Source organism: Penaeus chinensis, chromosome 1, assembly GCF_019202785.1.
Source record: "Penaeus chinensis breed Huanghai No. 1 chromosome 1, ASM1920278v2, whole genome shotgun sequence".
NCBI lineage: Eukaryota > Metazoa > Arthropoda > Malacostraca > Decapoda > Penaeidae > Penaeus > Penaeus chinensis.
This window is the reverse complement of record NC_061819.1, coordinates 24,083,659-24,099,355: the sequence shown is the minus strand read 5'-3', so window position 1 is coordinate 24,099,355 and position 15,697 is coordinate 24,083,659.

Genomic DNA, 15,697 nt, shown 5'->3' with positions numbered 1-15,697 from the left:
TCTCTCTCTCTTCTCTCTCTTCTCTCTCTCTCTCTTCTCTCTCTCTCTCTCTCTTCTTTTTCTTTACCTCTCTCCCTCTCTCTCATCCCTTCCCTCACCCCCTCTCTCCTTCTCTCTCTCCCTCTCCTCCTCCCCTACCCAACAACCCTTCCCCCCCCCTCCCCTCTTGCCACCCCCACCACACCCTAACCCAATTAATGCATTCCGTCTATTTCCCCCTCGCCCCCCCCTCCTCCTTTTATACACGAAATACCCTAGAAACAAAGACAAAAAAAGTAATAAGAAAAAGAGTGACAAATAAAGGAAGATGGAAAAAGCGTGGACTTTCCTTTGTCTCTCTGCACCACGACGCACGTGTGTGTGTGTGTGTGTGTGTGTGTGTGTGTGTGTGTGTGTGGGTGTGTGTGAGTGTGTATTGTGTGTATGTGTGTATGTGTGTATGTATGTATGTATGTATGTATGTATGTATGTTATGTATGTATGTATGTATGTATGTATGTATGTATGTATGTATGTATGTATGTATGTATGTATGTATGCATGCATACATGTATGTATGCATGTATGTATGTATGTATGCACGTATGTATGTTTATATGTACGTATGTGAATGTTGGTGCGTAAATGTGTAAATCCGTGCGCACACGCACGTATGTGCAGCGAAATGTAAATAGACTGAAGAAAACCTTAAATTACCGGTGTTCCAACAAGAAAATAATGACCTGCGATTATCTTGGCGGTCCCCCTCCCCCCCCTCTATACTTCTCCCTCACCCTCTCCTTCACCTTCTTCTGCCTTATTCCTTCTCTTTCTTTCTTTACCCTTCTTCCCCCTCTCCACGTACGTTCTTTCTCCTTATATCTTACCTCCTCTCCTTTCCCCGCATCCCCCCCCCCTCTCCTTCACCCTTCCCACCTCCCCTTTCTTCTTACCCCTTACCCATTTTCTATCTCTCCTCCCCCTTCCCCTCTCTCTCCTTCCCCCTTTCCCCTCTCTCCTTCCTCCTTCCCCTTTCCCCTCTCTCTCCCTCCTCCTTTTCCCTTCTCCCTTCCCCTCTCTACTTCTCTCTTCCCCTCTCTCCTCTCTACTTCTCTCTTCCCCTCTCTCCTCTCTCCTCCCCTCTTCCCCTCTCTCCTTCTCCCTCCCCCCCCCCTCTCTCCCCCTCTCTCCCCTCCCTCCCCTTCCTCCCCAACCTCCCCCTACTTTACGGCGGTGTTTTTGCCTGCGCGCACAACCCGCGTTCGTCCGGCCGAGGAACGACCGCGGCAAAACAGCGAGGAAGACGAGTGGTTTCGTCGCTCGTTCACTCGTGCACTTGCTCGCTGGCTCGTCCCCTCGCTCCTTCCTTCTCTTTCTGGCACCCATTATTCCGTTTTCTTTCTCCTTTTCTTTCGTACTTTTTTTTCTTCTGCTTCGTTCTCTCTCTCTCGCTCGCTATCCTTCGTCTTCGTTTTCTTTTTTCGCTCCTCCTTCGTTCTCTCTCTCGCACTCTCTTTCTCATTTCTTCGTTCTTTCTCGCCCTTCCTTCGTTCTTTTTCTCGCACTACTCCTTCTTAGTTCTCTTTCTCACCCTCTTTCTTCACTCTCTTTTCGCCGTCCTTTTTGATTCGCTTTTTCCCTATCTCTTTATTTCCTATCTCTTTTGTTCCTCTTTTCTCCATCAGTCATTTCCTTTCTACCTATTTCTATTTTCCTCTTTATGTCTCTCTCCATCCATCTTTCTAGCGCATTTCTTCCCTGACTCCTTCCCTCTCTTTCAATTTTTCTCTTTCATTTACTTGCTCGTTCACGCGCTCATTCGATTTCTCCTCCCTCGTCCCCTTCTCCCATTTTCCCTTACCTTATTCCCTCCCGCCTCTCCTTTTCCCTCCCCCCCTCTCCCCTCTCCCCCCTCTCCCCTCTCCCCCCTCTCCCCTTCCCTCCCTCCCCCTCTCTCTTGCAAAAACGAAATAAAAATCCGATGAAAAACCTTCTTGGCCGAAAACACACGTCCTGTTGTATATCACGGTCCCGTAATTATCATTTATTGCTTACCGCTATTATATTTTATTCATTAATAACTTTGGAAGGTAGCGAATACCGGTACTTGCGTGTGCATATGTGTGTATGTGTGTAACTATGTGTGTGTGTATGTATGTATGTATGTATGTATGTATGTATGTATGTATGTATGTATGTATGTATGTATGTATGTATGTATGTATGTATGTATCTACGTACGTATGTATGTATGTATCTACGTACGTATGTATGTATGTATCTACGTACGTATGTATGTATGTATCTAAGTACGTATGTATGTATGTATCTACGTACGTATGTACGTACGTATGTATATAAACTTGCAAGTGTTTTTGTGCGTGCGGGTGTGTGCGTGTGTGCGTGTGTGAGTGTGTGAGAGTGTGTGTGTGTGTGTGTGTGTGTGTGTGTGTGTGTGTGTGTGTGTGTGTGTGTGTGTGTGTGTGTGTGTGTGTGTGTGTGTGTGTGTGTGTGTGTGTGTGTGTGTGTGTGTGTGTGTGTGTGTGTGTGTGTGTGTGTGTGTGTGTGTGTGTGTGTGTGTGTGTGTGTGTGTGTGTGTGTGTGTGTGTGTGTGTGTGTGTGTGTGTGTGAGTGAGTGAGTGAGTGAGTGAGTGAGTGAGTGAGTGAGTGAGTGAGTGAGTGAGTGAGTGAGTGAGTGAGTGAGTGAGTGAGTGTGTGTGTGTGTGAGAGTGCGTACACTGAGTATATGGTGTGTGTACATTGAATATATGGTGTGTTTGTATAACAGGTGGGCAGCATTAACGAGTCTAATACCTTAAATCATGAATCAGCATTCCGATGTACTTCCTCAGCACAAGAAAAAACAACAACAGGTCCCTGATAATTACATTCATTACATTACAACTGATGGCAACCATTACCATAATTGCCATGAGCTATCCGCCATCGCGCCATGGACGAAGTGTTGGGATTTAATCACCATTAAGACGTTTACAATTATTATAATTATTCCAAGCCAAGCTGTGCCATCTAAAACAATAGTTGCGACTCGGATGATCTTGGTGGTGAAAGCAATATGGTAAAAATAAGTTAAAAAAAATAATGATTATTTATCAACGATTATCTAATTGTTTAATAATAATAATAATGATAATGATAATGATAATGCTGCTGCTGATGATCATACTAACAATAAATAATGACACAATAACAACAACAATAATAATAATGGCAGACGAAAACACATGGCAGAGAGGGGAAAACGAAATGGAAAAAACAAAACAAAAATGAGAAATTGAAATAGGAAAAGAAACAGAAGAAAACGAGGAAAAAGTAAGAAAAAAAACGGGAGAAGACAAAGAAGAAATGAAGCAAAACGAGGGGCAAGACAAAGAAGAAGAAAAAAGACAAAAAGAAGAGGAACGCACACATAGCATCGCTTTCCCAACAGCGGCACCGGCCATTGTGTGCGAGGACCACTCAAGACGGTAAAAGTAGGGGAAAGGGGTATGGGGGAAAAAAAGGGAGGGGGGGAAGGGAGGGAAGTGAGGGATGATAGGGGGAAGGTAGGGGGTGATAGGGGGAAGGTTGGGGGTGATAGGGGGAAGGTAGGGGATGGAGGCGGAAGGTAGGGGATGGTAAGGGGAAGGAAGGGGATGGAGGGGGAAGGTAGGGGATGAGGAGTGGGCAGGGAGTAGAGATAGTGGGTGGGCACCGGGGTAGGGGGGTTGGGGATACAGACTAAGGGGCAGTTGGCATACGGGCTGGGGATGGTTGGGGGTCGTGGGCCGAGGGTAGGAGTAGGGAATAGAGAGAGGGGGTGGAGAGGAGGGGGAACTGTGGTGACTGGGGAGGGGGAGGGCATAAAAGCAAGCGGCGCCAAATACGAAGTTTTGTGGGACAAGAATTTCGGAAATATTATCATTATCATTACGAGTTTCCCCGTGAGCGGCTTGCCGTGGGAAGCCAGCCCGCCAGCCACAGTTTTTACACGCTTCACGTCAGCTAATAATATATTTGACCGCAATACAAGCGACTTCCGCCCTTACGCCGGGGACGCATAAGGAACGACGGGCATTTACTTAAGGAGGAAGGCTATGGGGGGGGCGGAGGGAGGAGATGGGGATGGGGAGGGGGTAATGGGGAAGGGAGAGGAGGGGAAGGGGAAGGGGATGGAAAGGGGAAAGGGAAGGGGAAGAGGGGTAGAGGAAGAGGGGCTTTGTATGCCAGGTACCGGGAGATCGAATCTCTCCCTTATGAACCGGTGGAAGAAGGGCGAAGATCCTCCAAATAGGCTACAAGGGGAAGAGAGAAAGAAGGAAAGAAAGAGGAGGAGGGAAAGAAAGGGGGGGAAAAGAGGGGAGGAGATAGGAGAGCGAGAGAATGAATATGGGGAATATAGGAGCGGAGATGAGGGGGAGGGGAGAAGGGACAGTAGAAAAGGGGGGAGAGCGGGTAGTTTATAAGGGCATGGAGATACAGAGGGGGGGGGGGTGTACAGGTAAAGGGGGGGGTAAGGGAGGGGAGGGGGTGGAGGAATAGAGGAGAGGAGATATACAGGTAAAGAGGGGAAGGGGGAAGGGAAGAGGGAAGTGGGACGTAGGAGGGGGAGGGGGAGGGGGAGGGCCCGCTCATAGGCCGGCGAGGGCGACGTGCATTATGAGTGGAACAAACACATCGTGGGAACATCGAGGTCAGCCGGGGGAGGGGGGGGGGAGGGGGGAGGGTATATAAGGAGTTCATACCATTAAACAACTAAAACATTGACTAAAAATGTGGTTAATTATTCATTAAGTGAATAATGACATTAACTAATAATCCAATTAAAATTCCTTAATAATGATAACTTATAACACAAAAAAAACCTTCTGCAATACATTATAATGAAAAACATAATAACAGTAATATATTATAAAAAAACAAAACAAAGGTTGTATCCCAAAATATCAAATATCCACCTACAGTAATAAAATAAAAAGCTGCGTATATCTACATGGATCTCTTTATACTTTTCTTCAAACCAACTAATATTCTCTCTCTCTCTCCCCCTCTCTCAATCTTCTCCTCATATTTCCCCCTTTTCCCCTTCTATTTATAATATATATAATTATATAATATAATTATGTAATAAAATGTTATATATATAAATATATATACATGTTTTGGGTTTTTATGAAAATAATAAATATAAAATAATTTATTAGCGTGGGTGTGGGGTGTGGTGTGTGGTGGTGTGTGTGTGTGTGTGTGTGTTGTGTGTGTGTGTGTGTGTGTGTGTTTTGTGTTTGGAGTGGTTGTGGATTTGTGGTGTTGTGTGTGGATGCGTGTGTGTGTGTGTTGTGTGGTTGTGGTGCATGTGTGTGGGAGCGTGTGTGTGTGTGTGTGTGGATGCGTGTGTGGTGTGTGTGTGTGTGTGTGTGTGTGTTGTGTGGGGGATTGTGTTGTGTGTGTGTGGATGCGTGTGTGTGTTGTTGTGTGTGTGTGTGTGTGTGTGTGTGTGTGTGGTGTGTGTGTGTGTGTGTGTGTGCTGTGCGGGCGTGTGCTGTGCGTGTGCGTGTGCGTGTGCGTTCTGTGCGTGTGCGTTTCGTGTGCATGTGCTGTGCGTGTGCGTGGTGCGTGTGCGTGTGCGGTGCGGGGGTGCGTATCCGTTGCGTGTGTGTGTGTGTGTGTGTGTGAATATGAAAATGAAACTTACATGGTAGGGGTAAAATTTTTTATAGATGAAAGTATGTTGAAATGTGTGTGTTATATATACATTAAATACATCTATATAGCACATTACATACATACATGCATACATAATTTTTTATTAATCAATACAAAATACATACACACACACTTATTTCATTATACATAAATGTGGTATAATATTTATACGATGTATAAATATATAAATATATATATATATGGTGTGTGTTTATAATAATGAAATAAACACAAAAATATAACATATATATATGAAATTTACATATTATATATATTATAATATATGTATATATATGTGTGTGGTGGTGTGGTGTTGGTGTGTGTGTGTTTTGTGTGTGTGTGTGTGTGTGTGTGTTTTTGGTGTGTGTGTGTGTGTTGTGTGGGTGCGTGCGTGCGTGCGTGCGTGCTGCGTGTGTGCACGTCGTGCGGGCGTGGAAGCGTGCGTGCGTGCGTGCGTGGTGCGTTGCGTGTGTGTGTGTATTGTGTGTGGGTGTGAGAGAGAGAATAGACGAACTTATAAACAGCCCAATGGAAAACAAAAGCAGATAGACCAACTCATGGAATAAATAACTAAACACGTGAATATAACTTTCAAATGACATATAACAATGCCTGTCCCTCTTCCATTCATCTACATTTCGCCTTATTTCCCTCTCGTCCTTTTCTTTCATGGAAACGCATCCCAATTACCGCAGGAAGAGGGTGTGGAGGGGAGTGGACAAGGGGAAGGAGAAAGGAGGAAGGTGGAGGGAGGGTGGAAGAGGGGGGGAAAGGGGAAGGGGAGAGGAAGAGGGGAGGGGGGGAGGGGGGGAGAGGGAAAGGGGGAGAAAGGAAAGGGGGAGAGGAAGAGGGGAAGAGGAAGAGGGGAGAAGGAGGAGGGGAGAGGGAAGAGGGGAGAAGGAGGAAGGTGGAAGGTGGAGGGAGGGTGGAAGAGGGGAGAGGGAAGAGGGAAAAGGGGAGGAGGAGGAGGGAAGAGGGGAGAAGGAAAAGGGAGGAGAGAGGAAGGAAGAAGGAGGAGAGAGGAAGGAAGAGGGAGAAGGGAGAAGGATAGGGAAGGAAGTGGAGAGGGACGAAGGTAGGGAAGCGAGAGGAGAGAGGGAGAAAAAGGCAGCGAAAGTGAACGGGAAAGAGAAGGGGAAGGTGTGGAGGAAGGAGAGAGGAAGAAATGGAGAGAAATAGAGAAAGAGAAAGAGAAAGAGAGAGAGAGAGAAAGAGAGAGAAGAGAGAGAGAGAGAGAGAGAGAGAGAGAGAGAGAGGAGAGAGGAGAGAGAGGAAGAGAGAAAAGAGAGGGGGAAAGAGAGAAGAGAGAGAGAGAGAGAGAGAGAGAGAGAGAGAGAGAGAGAGAGAAATCGAATCAATTTAGCACCGTGGGACTGCCGGGGCCACCATCAAACATGCATCGACCTCCTTTTGTTATTTCTTATACGCCTGGGAAAGCGATCCGAAACTCGCGCCCGAAAGAAAGAGGGAGAAACAGAGAAACAGAGGGACACACGGAGAGACACTTTTCTCTTTCAATTTCGATTTTTTTTTTCGAGATATGAATGCCCACCTCATTTACGTCGAGCGCCAAACGTCCCGATAATTCCTCCCATGTGAAACTCCTGTGCCGGGAAGGAAGGTCAGCGTGAATAAACCAGCAGGTCAGCCAATATCGCTTTTTTTTTTCAAAGGGTGTGGGGGGGGGGGTTGTCACTTTGATCCCGTCAAACGCATCTATAAGCTAACTAGAGTTTTTCACCCCCTTCTCTCCCTCTCTCCCCCATCCTCGCTCTCCCCCCCTTTCCCCTCTCTCTCTCTCTCTCATCATCCCCTTCCCCCCCTCTCTCTCTCTCTTCTCTATCTCTACTCTCTACTCTCATCCCCCTCTAACCCCTCTCTCTCTCTCTCCTCTCTTTTCCCCTCTCTCATACCTATTTCTTTATTGTTTTTTCAATCACTCTCTCTCTCATTCTCTTTGAAACCCCTTATATCTGCTGTCTTTCTCTCTCTCTCTCTCTCTCTTTCCTCCTTTCCCTCCTTCTCCTCTCCCATCTCCATCCCCCTTTTCAAATCTTCTCACTCTTCTCCCCTCTTCTCTATCTATCTTTTCATCTATCTTTTCCTTCTCTATCTCTTCTCCTATCTCTTCATTTCTCAATTTTTTACTTTTTCTTTTTTTTTCCTCAAATTTTCCTTTTTTTGACCTCTTATATTGCCCTGTTTTATTCTCTCCCCTCTTCTCTCGTCTTCTCCCCTTTTCCCCCCCTCTCTCTCTCTTCCCCCCTCCCCCCTTTTCTCTTTTCTCCCCCTTCTCTCCCCTCTCCCCCTTCCCCTCTCTATCTCCCCTTTCCTTTTCCTCTCTATCCCCTCTCCTCTCTCTCATCTCATCTCTCTCCTCTATCCTCTCTCATCCCCTCTCTCCCTCTCTCATCTCTCTCTCATCTCTCCCCCCTCTCTCTCTATCTCACACACACACACACACACACACACACCACACCACCACACAACACACACACACACACACACACCAAAAACAAAACGCAAACTAATAACTTATTTTTTTGGCCACTAAGAACCCAAAGTAAGGGGCGTAAGCACTGCTTTAATATACAAATAAAAGTACATATTTTTTATTACTAATTACTTATTTGTGAAATTTAAATTTCCCTTAAACATTACGAAACTTAAAATACTTCGCACTTGCCATACTTGATGTACAAAGTAACATAAATTCTTTAAACAAACTAAGATTTTGTATCATACTGTTAGTGTTACTATATTCACTTTCTATTGTACTGATTACCTTTATTAAATGATAGCACTTCTTACTCATTATATTTTCCCCTCGGTCGGCTCTCAAGACAAAAGAAAACGGGGCCCACAAACAGAGAACGAACTCAGGGGACACTTAGGCAAAAAATTGTGTTCGTCTGGCGCTGCGACCTTTAGGTTTCGTTTTATAACAGAACTTCTGATAATGATAATAATACTAGTACTTTTAATAATTAATAATAATAATAATGATGATAAAAACAATAATAACAACCCCAAAAACAACAACTACAACAAAATAATAATAATATTATATATAAGGGATAAAAAATTAAGGATAATGAAAATGATGATAATATTAGGAAATTTGCATCAACAACAAATAAATAATAACATAAAAATAAAATAAAAAAATAATAATAAATAATAATAATAATAATAATAATAAATTAAATTATGATAGTAATAATAAAATAATAATAATATTATATAATTGATAATAATAATGATAATGATAATGACAATGATGATAATACTAAAAGCAATTGCAATAATAATAATAATAATAATAATAATAATAATAATAATAATAATAATAATAATAATAATAAAACTGCTGCAACTTCTACTAATAATAATAACAATATCAATAATAATAACCAAATCAATAACACCAAATAATAAGGGCTTATAATAATTGTTATCTTTCACTACAAAACATAACAGAAAAAAAAAAAAACATAACGAATTAGGCTTTTTTAAAACCCACAAATAACAAGTACAATACAACAATAACTGTGTGTGTGTAAGTGTATCGATATCAACAGCATTAAAAAAAACAAAGAAAATAAATCCCAGAAACTAGATGAGGTCACGAGATCTACGAACACACTCCTTTGTGACTCAGCGCTTGTGGAGCCATCTATGTACGAAGACACAAAACAGTGGTCATTAGGCCTACATAGTCCCGGCGTGATGATGTTAAAAAAGACACCGATTTGCAATAACAAAACACTAAATTCCGGGCGCATAGTAATCCCAGCTGAGGAAATGACGTTCGACTCATGACTCATTTACAATCATATAAACCCCCAATAAGACCCCTTTCCCTTTATAACTCATACTCTTTTTTAAATCCTTAGACCTCAGGAGATCTGTACGAACGCCTACGATTTAAACTCCTCTAGAAGTCGAACATCTCCGCGGCCCAGGAAGTGACTTAGCGTCGCATTATCATCGTCCCAACTATGAAATTTTCGCAGAATTAGCCCCCTCAGCACACGGATCATCCATCCTACAGTGTATATTCTTCACTAATGGCGACACTATACCGCAACACGAAAAATCTCTGCTGTGAATGGAACCACTTTTAAAATTACCAAATTTGACTCATTTCCCAGTTTTAAAACCCCCCCTCCCCCTTAGCTCCCTTCCTCATTTGTCCATCCCCTTTTACATTTTCTTTCTACTCATTTACTCATTTACTCCCTACCTCATTATAAAACCCTTACCACAGGGCTCATCATTTTACTCACTACTCATCTAACTCACCACCCATTTTATTGATTACCCATTCAATTCCACGGTCGAGTTTCTTCGCCTTCGCTAAATAGGCTAGCATGGACAGTGCCCAGTTGAGTTAAAAGACAAGTGGGGAAATAACACAGGAGTAGCAAGGGAGAGATACACAAGTTAGACTAACCTTTTAGAAGTCGATGGGGTTAAACGTGTAGATCTGAAAAATAAATAAATAAATCAAATTATAATCGGATTTAGGGCCTCGTTACTTCTCTCTCTCCCCTTTTCCCCATCTCCTCCTCTCTCCCTCTCTCTCTCTCTCTCCCCCCCTCCCCCTCTCCTCTCCCCTCCCCCTCCCCCACCCCCACCAAAACACCCACACACACACACCAACACACACACAACACCTCACACACACACCACCACACCCACCACTCACCACTCACCAATCACTCACTCAAATCCACTCACTCACTCACATCACTCACTCACTCACTCACTCACACACTCACACACTCGCACACAATTAAAATCTAAATATACACCTTTCACCCCCACCGCCCACCAAGCCGTCCACACACCCAAATCCACCATTCACCTACAAAAGTAAAGAAAAGGGACACCAATCAACTAAAAGAAATCCAGCCCGAGGCCACGGACACCTTAGCCACGAAAGGAAAAAACGCAAATAACAAGACTAATATCGCACCGACAGACAATAACTTTCCTTTAGTCCCCCCCTCTCGATATCACATGCTCTCCTCCCCCGACAATTGCTGTGATAAAACACGCGGAATAACCCTCACTGGATAACTATATTAAAAATTTTACCCCAAAAAATTAAAAACAAGGGGGTGTAACTTCAATTGCTATGTCCCCGGCATCAAAACCCTCACCTCAGGGGTTCCGGAAAGGGTTGTTGAGTGGCCGATATTGCTCGTTGAGGAACATTATCAAAAGGCATAATCAAGACACGAGAGAGTCAAGTCAAAAGTTTCTTTTTCGAGGGAAAAGGAAGGTGAGGGAGGGAGAGGAAAGAAAAGCGGGAGATAAAGAGCAGGAGGAGGAGAATAAACGGGAGGGAGAGAGCAGAAGGAAAAAAACGGGAGGGAGAAAAAAGGAGAAACACGGGAGGGAGAGAGAAGAAGGAGAAGAACGGGAGAGAGAGAGAGAGAGAGAGAGAAGCGAAAAGCAGGATTAAGGGAGGAGAGAGAGGGGGAGAGAATGGGGTGGCGAAGGGGAAAGAGGTAAAATAACAAGGGAAGGGGAGTGAGGAGGGGAATGGTGGGCCCGGGAAAGGGGAAAGGGGAGATAAAGCGAAGGAGTATTGAGGAAAGAGAAGAGGAAGAAAAGTAGAAAGTGGGAGAAGAGAGGGAAAGAGGAGAAAATGAGGGAGGAGTAAGAGGGACAGACAATAGGGACGAGAGAGAGAGGAGAGAAAGGATGAGAAGGGAAGAGGAATGATAGGAAACAAAAAATGGGAAGTGATGAAGAGGAAGCATGATTGAAATAGGGAGAAGAGGAGAGGAAAAAAGAGGAGGAAATGGAGGAAGAGAGGGGGATGGGAGGGAGGGAGGGAGGAGAGGGTGAGAAGCGAAAGGAAATGGAAACAAAAAAAATAATAAAAGAATAGAAGAGAACAAACAAAACGAAACGAAAGGAAACAAGAGAGAAAGACAAGCTGATTTAGGGAACAAATGAAAAAGTAAACGTAAATAAAAGATGATTCTACACGAAAAATAAATATGTAAACAAGGTGAGATAAACGACACAACAACGTTTTACGTTTTAATGGGTACTTTGGAAGAGAAGGGGGGAAAGAAAGAAAGAGAGGGGAGGGAGGGAGGAAGGAGAGGAGGGGGGAGGAGAGAGAGGAAGAAGGAAGGAAGGAGGGGAGAGGAAAGAAGAAAGAGAAGAAAGAGAAGAGAAAGAAGAAAAAAGAGAAGAGAAGAGAAGAAAAGAAAAGATAAGATAAGATAAGATAAGATAAGAGAAGAGAAAAGAGAAGAGAAGGAGGTTAGAAAGGCTACAAGGGAAACGAAGAAGGGGAAAATATAGGAAGAGGGGAAGAGGGGAAAAGGGGGAGGCAGTAGAGATAGAGGTGGGAGAAGGGAGAGGGAACAAAGTAGCCAAATGCAGGGAAAAAAAACTTCAAATAACCTAAAAGGGAAAGAGGGGGAAAAGGGCCAAAAAGCGGGGGAACAACAGGAGGAAAAGGGGAAAAAAGGCAAAAAACCGGGGGAAAGAAAAAATGGCTGAAGATCAAAGCATAAGGGAAAATAAACAAGGAAACTGGGAAAGACTTTTAAAAAACGGGGAAATAAAGAAACGGAATGAAAGGCATTAAGGCAAACAAATAATAAAAACAAACAAGGGGACAGAAGGAAGGGCAATGAGGAACTAAATAACGATAGAAGAAAGGGCCAATTAAGGACGGTAAAGACAGGGGGTAATAAATACGGAAGACAAAGGAAAGACAGATAAATGACAGCAAGGTAAGACGGAGCAAAGGAAAAAGGACAGAAAGGTCAAAGAAAATAAACACGAAGAGAGGAGACAGTAAAAGCAGGAGAAGCAAAATATGGAGAAAGACAGGACAGACATAAGAACATCAACGCAAGGAAATATACACAAAGAGACAAAATGAACCCAAAATGAAGACAGAGACACACAAAAAACACAAAAACAAGCGCAGAATGAACACAAATGAACGATATAAACATAACAGACAACGAATTCTCCCGAGCATTTCCTCTTCTCCAGAATCCCAAACGCTGCTCGAAAAACCTGTAGAAAAAGGTTTTGGGGGCCCCGCAAGAAAAGTCGAGGCGAAATTTACGAGAAAAGAAAAGGGAGTAAAATTTTGCAGCTTTCGATGATTATTAAGGGGGGAAAGGGGGGGAAAAGGGGGGGAGGGGGAGGGAGGGGGAGGGGGGGAGGGGGGGAGGGAGGGGGGGAGGGAGGGAGGGGGAGGGAGGGAGGGGGAGGGGGGGGGGGGGAAAGGGAAAAGGGAGGGGGAAGGGGGGGGGAGGGGGAAGGGGAGGGGGGGAGAAAGGGGGGAGGGGAGGGAGGGAGGGAGATAAGGGGGGGGAGGGAGGGGGAGAGAAGGGGGGGAGGGAGGAGGGAGGGAGGGAAGGAGAAGAGAGAGAGAGAGAGAGGGGGAGAGAGAGAGAGAGAGAGGAGAGAGAGAGGAGAAGAGAGAGAGAAAGAGAGAAAGGAGGGGGGGGAAGGAGGAAAGGGAGAGAGGGAGAAAGAGGGAATGGGAAAAAGAGAAGGGGGGAAAAGAGAGAGAGAGAGAGAAGAGAGAGGGGGGAGGGGAGGGGGGGGAGGGGGGAAGGGGGGTGAGGGGTGGGGGGGGGGGGGGGGGAGGGAAGGGAACAGGGTGGGGGGGGGGGTAAAGGGGGGAGGGGTGGGAAAGGTGTGGGGAATTAATCCCCCCATTTAAGACGAAAAGGGGAGAGCAAAAGTACGAAAAAAATAAACCGGAGCTCTGAAAGCGTCCCGCAAAGGAGTGGCGGTGTGTTATTTGGTGCAGTGGCCGGGCTGCAGGTTTAGATAGTGTGTCAACTGCCGTGCGCTCCCTCGACCCAGAGGCGCGAAGGGCGGAGGTCCTCCCAAATTTTCTCCTCTCTCTCCCTCTTTCGCCCCCCCCCCCCCCAAAACCCTCCTTCCCCTTCCCCCCCCAATTAACCCCACCACCACCCCCCCAGCGCACTCCCCCCCCCCCCCCCCCCCCCCCTCATCTTCCCGGCCACCCCCGCCCGCCCGCTCACCTGGTATACCACCCCGACCCCAAGGAGAGTCTGGCCATTCCTCGTGTCCCTCCCCCTTCCTGTCTTTTGGTGCCTCGCCGCCTCCCCGGGGCGGGCCGAACACGGCCCGCCCTTTAAAACCCCCCCACCTTTGGGGAAACCCTGCTGGGTGCTCTTTGTGGCGATGGGAGGACAGTGACCACCTCTCACAGCCAGCAAGGACTCGGATGCTGGGCCGTGGCGGTGTCTGGCATCCTCCGGCGGGGGAAAAAAACCCGTCCCCGTCCCCGGGGGGCTTTCGGCGACGTCCTCTCACCCCCTTTCGTGGGGGACCAACCGACGGGGTTTCTCGTTACCGTTTGATTTCCGATGCCCGAGCCCCCACCTGTGTCGGGAACGCTAGACGGCTGCAAAATCATGCTGCTCCAGTAAAGGTTCAATAGTACCGCTGGCAACTCGACCCACGGACCCCATCTCCCTCCACTCACGACGAACATCTTTCATTTGGTCCTTTCCCGAGTATGTTAGACGGGAATTTCCGTTCTCAGAAAGCCAAAATTAGCTTCCAGGCCAATGTTTACTTCTCTCTGGCTCGCAAAAAGAAGTGTGTGGGAAGAAAGAGTGAAAAATTCCCACGCTAACCCATATTTTCCCCCAGATTTTTTCCCCCGCCTGAAAGGCCCGCCCCCGTCCCCTCTAGCGGATGCTTTGCTAATTTCAATCCATTTCCCTGTTTTAAAACCATTTTAGGGGCCATTCCCGGGGAATTTCTACTGCCTGGTATGGCGTTACACCTCCATACAGCCTTAACGAGTCATACTCACCACCTCAGATGCTCCTCGGCCGAGAAAAATGCGAAATTCCCACCACGAAGTCCCGCGTTCTCACGGGAAGTTTGAAAACTTTTTGTTTACGCTCAGGTCTCGGGCAGCCTCTCACTAGATAATTTTCTCCACAAAGCTCTTTGATTCACTAACCAGCTCCTTTAAGCACACGAGAGTACAAACACAACACACACATATGATTTCTACACCCAACACACCACTCGCTAGTCACTTGAACGATATATCCTGGGTTTACGGCCGTGCTGACTGACAGACACGGCAACGATGGGGCTCACTGAGTGCGTTCCATGTGTTGGGTACGGTGGGTGGGGGGGAGGGAGGGTAGGGGACTGAGAGGAGACGGGGGTAGGGTGGGCGGGAGAGAGGGAGGAAGGGAGAGGGTCACCCGCTACTGTTGACATTCGTGCGACTCGTATTTGTGATTTTGAGTGAGTTTGTTAACTTTACGCATTGTCATACTAGAATTTGTGCTCATTATCTAAGTTTAATGCAGCATAATCAGTACTTAACTGATGAATGTGTAACACAATAAAATTATCCTAAGTTATGGTCTCGTCGCTCAGTTGGGCGCTGGGCATCTGCTCTGAGGTTGGAGTGTCCCGATGCGTAAACGCTGGCCGTGGCTTCGACTTCATCAGATCTCCAGCATGTTTCCTTCCCCAAAAGCAAATTCCCGTGCCACTAGCTCGAAAGCCCTTGTTAATCATTCTAGAACTCATAATAAAAAGACCAAGCATCAATACAAGGCCGCACTCGCCGAATCATCGCCTGTGCATCCGAAGCCCGAGCCATCCCGCGAAACCGCAGACGGGCGAACTCTTCTGATACCCCCAGCCGACGAGACCTCACCATTCACACCACGGTCGCCGGCATGTGCGGACGAAAGAACGACTACACGGACGACTGCCCTATGATCTACGTTTAATAAAGAATTGCCTCGTAGCGACGACAGATATTGAGTCCGTTGTAATAGGTTAACAAGAAGCAGCAATCTCTGGATTCATGAAAAAAAAAAAATGAATCTGATAGAGACGACAAGTAATTCGCTGTTCAATGGTATTTGTCTTAGTAATATGCTCCTGGTATCCAATACCACAAAACCCAATCTCTTACACTCAAGACATCGGCGAAAAACAGACAGAC